This window comes from Cimex lectularius, unplaced genomic scaffold, assembly GCF_000648675.2.
Source record: "Cimex lectularius strain Harlan isolate CLEC.00 unplaced genomic scaffold, Clec_2.1 scaffold32, whole genome shotgun sequence".
NCBI classification, from domain to species: Eukaryota; Metazoa; Arthropoda; class Insecta; order Hemiptera; family Cimicidae; genus Cimex; species Cimex lectularius.
The window spans coordinates 2,201,038-2,206,883 of NW_019392689.1; the positions used below are offsets into that span (position 1 = coordinate 2,201,038).

General features: G+C 35.3%; 1 non-coding gene across 1 annotated transcript; it reads right to left on the bottom strand.

The window, feature by feature from the left end:
* Window positions 1–3,768: 3,768 nt before the first annotated feature.
* Trnad-guc lies at window positions 3,769–3,840 on the bottom strand. Its single transcript has one exon. It is a non-coding gene; the product is annotated as a tRNA-Asp (tRNA).
* Window positions 3,841–5,846: the final 2,006 nt, after the last annotated feature.

Here is a 5,846-nt window from a genome sequence, read left to right on the forward strand (position 1 = left end):
ACAAATTTAAAACTAAAATTTCAAAATTATTTCAAATAATGTACATTTATGATTTTCGTAAATAAAAATGTACAAATGAATAAAATATATATATAAATTCTTTCTAGTGGTAAGAAAAATAAAAATTAAAAATGATTTTAAAAAATTAAGAAAGCATCAGACGTTTTTTTATTTATTTATTTCTATTATTTTTTTGCAACGCGACATTCGAGATTAGTGGTGAACTGGTTAGTACGATAAATAACACGATTAATTTTAGTTTAATACTAGTGTATGTGTTTCCTCTTTTACATAAGATTTCCTTGCATTTTTAGAAAATGTGACCAAGTCCGTTTTATTTTATATATTTTTATTTTATTTGTTATTATTTTTTACATTCTATTTAAAAAAATCAGTTATCATTATAAAGAAGAAAAATTTATTTTGGCAATAAACTCCGGCAGACGGATTTTCTATTCTTGCTATAATGCTTACGTCAATTTTTTCTTTCTTGATTAAGTACACATTATCGATAAAAGTATGTCTACCTAGTAGTAGAAAAAATGTGAAAAGAGATTAAATAAAAATTTAAAACTAAAACTTTCAAATTATTTGAAATAATGTACACTTTTAAATTTTCGTAAATAAAAAGTTAGTTCCTAATAGCGTATTTACGTATATTCGTTACTGCCCACGAGGGGGTCGGACTTTTCTCGAATTTTTTGATAACACCTTGAAATTTTAAATGAAGTTGATATATCTAAAATCTTCCAAATATTTACAAATTAAAATAAAAGGAAGTTTATTTGCTTCTAAGTAGCATGAAATAAAAGTTTGAAAAACGGTATACGAGACTCAGAAAAAAAATGTGAATACATGTAAATCCGGTCCTTAATGCTGCTTGATCAGTTCAATATTTGTTTATTCACTCGAAGATCCACCTCAATACATATTTACCATACTTCCATGCTTCAAAATAGCCGGAAGACATCCGAATTTGTTGAATTGAGTCGGACGTATAATTTATCAGTTTTTCAAAACATTTTATCGAGAAACGTTTGCCTAGATTTACACTTTAAACTTAACAGAGCTGTTGAATAACTGAACTAAAACAAAGCTTATGTCGTTAGTCTTTGCTTCTGTTTTGCAGTCAGCTTCTTGCCCTACAATTTTTAAACAAAACATTGTCCATATTTCAACTGAATTGAGACTTGAACATATTAAAATTTAAACATATGGAATGGCTCAATTTAAGGGAGAGGTTATTTTAAGAATTAGTTACTATGAGTGTATCTTACATTGTTATTGTTATATTACTATTTAAAACGAGTTGGTTCTCTTTAGTTGTCGGAGAAAATGAGGCCGCAAAAAGTAATTTGGGATATGCCGTCAAGCAGCCCAGTGTTAATCATTTCCCTTTCAAGTTTTTCACGTCTTTATCAAAAAATCCGGATTATTATGATGAAAATATCGAGAACTTCATCAATATACTCATGGGACGCGAGCTACGCCGTAAAGAAGACGAGGATTCAGTGGCGCCCTATTTCAAGAAGGTTCTTAAGGAATCGACGGTCAGAAACGATTTTGGGAATACGAAGCCGGACAATAACCAAAGACACAATTGTGTCAAACCCCCGGTCAATAACTGCACTGAAAAAATGACACATCCTATCACGGAAAAGACGACGCCTTGCTATCCGTCGAAGCCTCCGGAAGAGGAGAGGACAACGGAAAAAGAAAACTTGAAAGTATTCCCCGTGGAAGACACAGTTACAAAACCACCTCTGCGGTTTGATGTTTTCAAATGTCCTAGATGCGGCAGTTTTGTAAAGGTCATCCCTTATCTACCAATATGTAAAAAATAAACGATGAACACTGGTTTTGCTGCTTTAATTTCATTTTAATATGCTACACCCAAAAAATAGTTCATTTGATATTTCTAGATTACTTTGATTATTTGCAGATAATCTTAGGCTGGGTTAATATTTTATGATGAGTTAACGTAGATGTCAAAAAGATAAACATGAAAACCTTATTACACCATAAGGCATAAAATGTTGTTTTTTTATTATCTATTAAAAAATGGTTTGTAATATTATTTTTTATTTAAAAAATTCATAATTTGATTAAATATTTAATCCCTACTAATTTTTGCGCAGTTATAGTAATAAGAAGGGCTGAAAAAGGTCGTACATTTTAATGAGGGATTTTTAGAAAATGCTTAAACGATTTCACCTTAATTTTATATTTAAATTTTATACAAACTTATTGCAGAAAAATATATATTTCATTTGAATAACAATTAGTAGAAAAGATCATCAATGTAATTTAAAGTAGTTTATACATTTTGTTTAAAAGATAAAATGTTAATAATTTAATATGAGTTTCTTTTCCTTATTTTCATTTTATTTTGACATTATTCTATTTCTCAAGGGCGTTCCCTCCTTCCGACCATATTCTTTTATTTTGTTTTAATTTTCTTTTTTGAAAGAAAGGGAGCTCGCTCAATATGGTCCGGGCCGGATGGTTGGGATGGTTACGTTAACCCGTTATGGGGAGCTAGACAGAACTTTGGGGATGCCTACTGATGCTATGATCTCTAAATTCAGTTTTGACAAAAAATGTCTTATCAAAATACCTTGTAGAGCAGACTGGGAGAAAGGCATCCCAGTTCCGACCATATCTGATTTATAAATGGCTCCAAAACCGAATATGGGTCAGGAGCTGGCATTTATGGAAATAAATCAAGGACTAGAATTCATATAAGCTTTGGACAATATGCCACCGTCTATTGAACACTGCGCCAGGGAGATAAAAAGGCTGGGTTTTGTCAATAGAAGAATAGCCATCGGACAACCAGGCGGCACTGAAGGCAATTGCAGGCAATTCTGACGGTAAAGTCCAGAGTCGTTTGGGACTGCATTAGATCCCTATCAGACATTCGGAAAATAACAAAATTATCCTTGTCTGGGTGCAGAGGGGCAACGAAGAGGCCAATAAATTGGCCAAGGAAAGTTCAATGAGGACACATATTGACCCTGAACCCTTTTAAATCAAACTGCCAAAAACGCGGATCCATTAGACAATGGATTAATAATAAGCCTGCCGCTCAATGGGAATGTAGCCCGGGACAGAGGCATGCGCAAAAGTTGATCAAAGGACCATCCCAGTAACAAATTGCAGAACTACTAAATTTAAGACGTGCTAGGACTAGAACAATAGTTGAACTGCTAACTAGACACTGCAGACCAATGAGGCATATGTATATTCTCGGGGTAGCAGAAACAAGCCTGTACAGATATTGTCAATAAGAAGCATCAGCGGAACACATCCTCTGTTGGTGCGAAGGCCTACGTAGGCTGAGATTCCTAATCCTGGGAGAGGAAAAGCCAGGGCCTGAAGCACACGAGAGCCCTTGAAAAAGCTTTGGTGGTTTGGTGAAAAGCCTAAACGAGGAACTCTAGATTTTTTAAAAAATCAGATACATAATAGACCAATACTGGACTCGGTGCACAGCTCGTAAAGAGGCCGGCTCCTATATAATCTATCTACGTTATGGTATACAATATGTATATAATTATTTATAACATAGGTTTAATTTTGGAGTGAAACTGTACAATTCTGTTTTTATAGCTTAAGTTTATCCAGCATACTACTAGGCTCTATTAGAATTTTTTCAAATAAATATTACAACTATCCACAATACAAGCAATTAAACAAGAGTGATAAAAAACAAAAAAAAACAATTAGAATGGAGAGCTTTGGTTAGCAGAACAGATAAAAATAATTCTCCCCGGCGGGGAATCGAACCCCGGTCTCCCGCGTGACAGGCGGGGATACTGACCACTATACTACCGAGGACTTACTTAAATCTTTCTGCTGTTCGATTCTTCTCTCGTTTAGTATAGATATTGTATATTGTATACATTTATATGGCATGTAACTAAGTGTTTATTTATGAAGCACAAGTAAGACTTGTCTGTCGGGAAAACAACAGTGCTCGCTCTCTTCTTATGTAGTAATATTAGCATGCACTGTAAGTATAAAAAACTATCTATGTTATATATAGATTATTATTTTCCTATCTTGTGTAAGCATCTATTATAATTCATCAGACCAGACCAATGTTGATATATGTTTCAACAATGCTAAGGGGATCCACCAACTAAGTGGCACTCAAAGGCTGGATTAACAAAATGCCACTGGATCCATGAGAACATGTCAACTGCAGTTTTGAAGGCGTTACATAACCTTCCACCACTTTAAATTCAAAAAGAAGTCAGAGTAACTGCTCACCGGCCCTTGTAAGGACAACCATCCACATGACTGGGGCATGTTAACGAACAGCTAAAATTAAGGGAGGAGTTGACCTTGACCTTTCACTGCTACACATTCTCATTTAAGGAGAAACTAGTGTAGATGTTCACAAGCTCTTACTCGGACAACATTCACAAGGCTGGGCTATGCTAATGAGCAACTAGAGCTGAAGGGGTAAACAGGCTGATATTATATTAGATATGCGAACTATTATTATAAATCTTAAATCAATTTTAACAAGCACGAAGTAATTATACAAGAAAGACTGGACTAAAGGAATGCCGCTTAAGGTCAATTCTTTCTGACATACCGACAGCTGAAAAACCGGTGACGGTACAGGACATGGAGTCGTGGGGATAATTCCAAAGACTAATCTAAATATACTCTATATAGCTCTAAAATCTTTAACCTTATGAAGTTAACAAAATGCCACTGGATCCATGAGAACATAGTTGGTGAAGTCAACCAAGTCAACCGAAGTCAAGCCTGGAGTTGCATGTAACCTTTTGCGAGAGTCAATGAGTCAATGACAACCAACAATGTTCTGATCGCCTGGGTCAAGAGATGAATACTTCAGGCCACGAACTCGACTCTGACTTCTCAATTGCAAAAAAAAACACTTTGAACGCAAAACTTACAGGTGAATTGCTTGTGGGCGACCAAAACAAAACTCGGATTCTTGCAATTCTCCTGACTAGAGACTGTCGTCGAAAAAGGCATGTACTGGATAGAAGTACTGGTAGGAGAATCTTAGACCAGGTTTCACCAATAAGATGAAGAAACCGCGGTGCTACAGTGTAGGACTTCCAGGCGTACATTTCTCGAGGAAAACCGCAGTCTCTTAGCCAAAAGAACCACTACGAGGATATGGATCGTAACATCCTAAAGCTAACAAAAATAGAGTAGTACATTAGATCTACATAGGTCAAGGTGAAAAAGGTTCTGTGGCAACCACTTCTATCCCTATCCCCTATTCCAGATCTTTTGTGATGTTTTCTTGATCAACCTGAAGATATGTGACTGACTGGCAAAATTATTGAAACCAGTAAAACCAAATAACCATTTTTTGAGGTTAATACTTTAATATTTCCTTTGAGCGGCTGATTTGTAAAAGATAATCTGCGTCTAGTCTGGTGATTCATATCGTATTTTCTCTCCCCCCAAGGGACCTTGATCTTTAATATTACGCAACTTACTTTATCTTCAATTAAAAGAGAAAAACATGATATCTCTATGTAATCGTCGCAATCTAATTACATCTCAAGGATTCCCCCTCACCGGGGGTTTATTTTCGAAAGGAGAGTATGCTAATTTCAGCATCGATCAATCGGACCGCTTGTTAAACCGTTTTAAAAGCGATTTCACACTTTCGAAGCACGTCATTGTGGCCGTTCCTCGCCATTTCATCAATATGTCATGAACAAACAAAAAAATCGAGCCTAATTAAAAAAGCAATTTGTACGCAGTTTGAGTACTCCAATCTCCAGGTCTGCCTACACACCCGGAATTTTTCTATCACTTATTTACCAGACAAAAGTCGATCTTCTTAC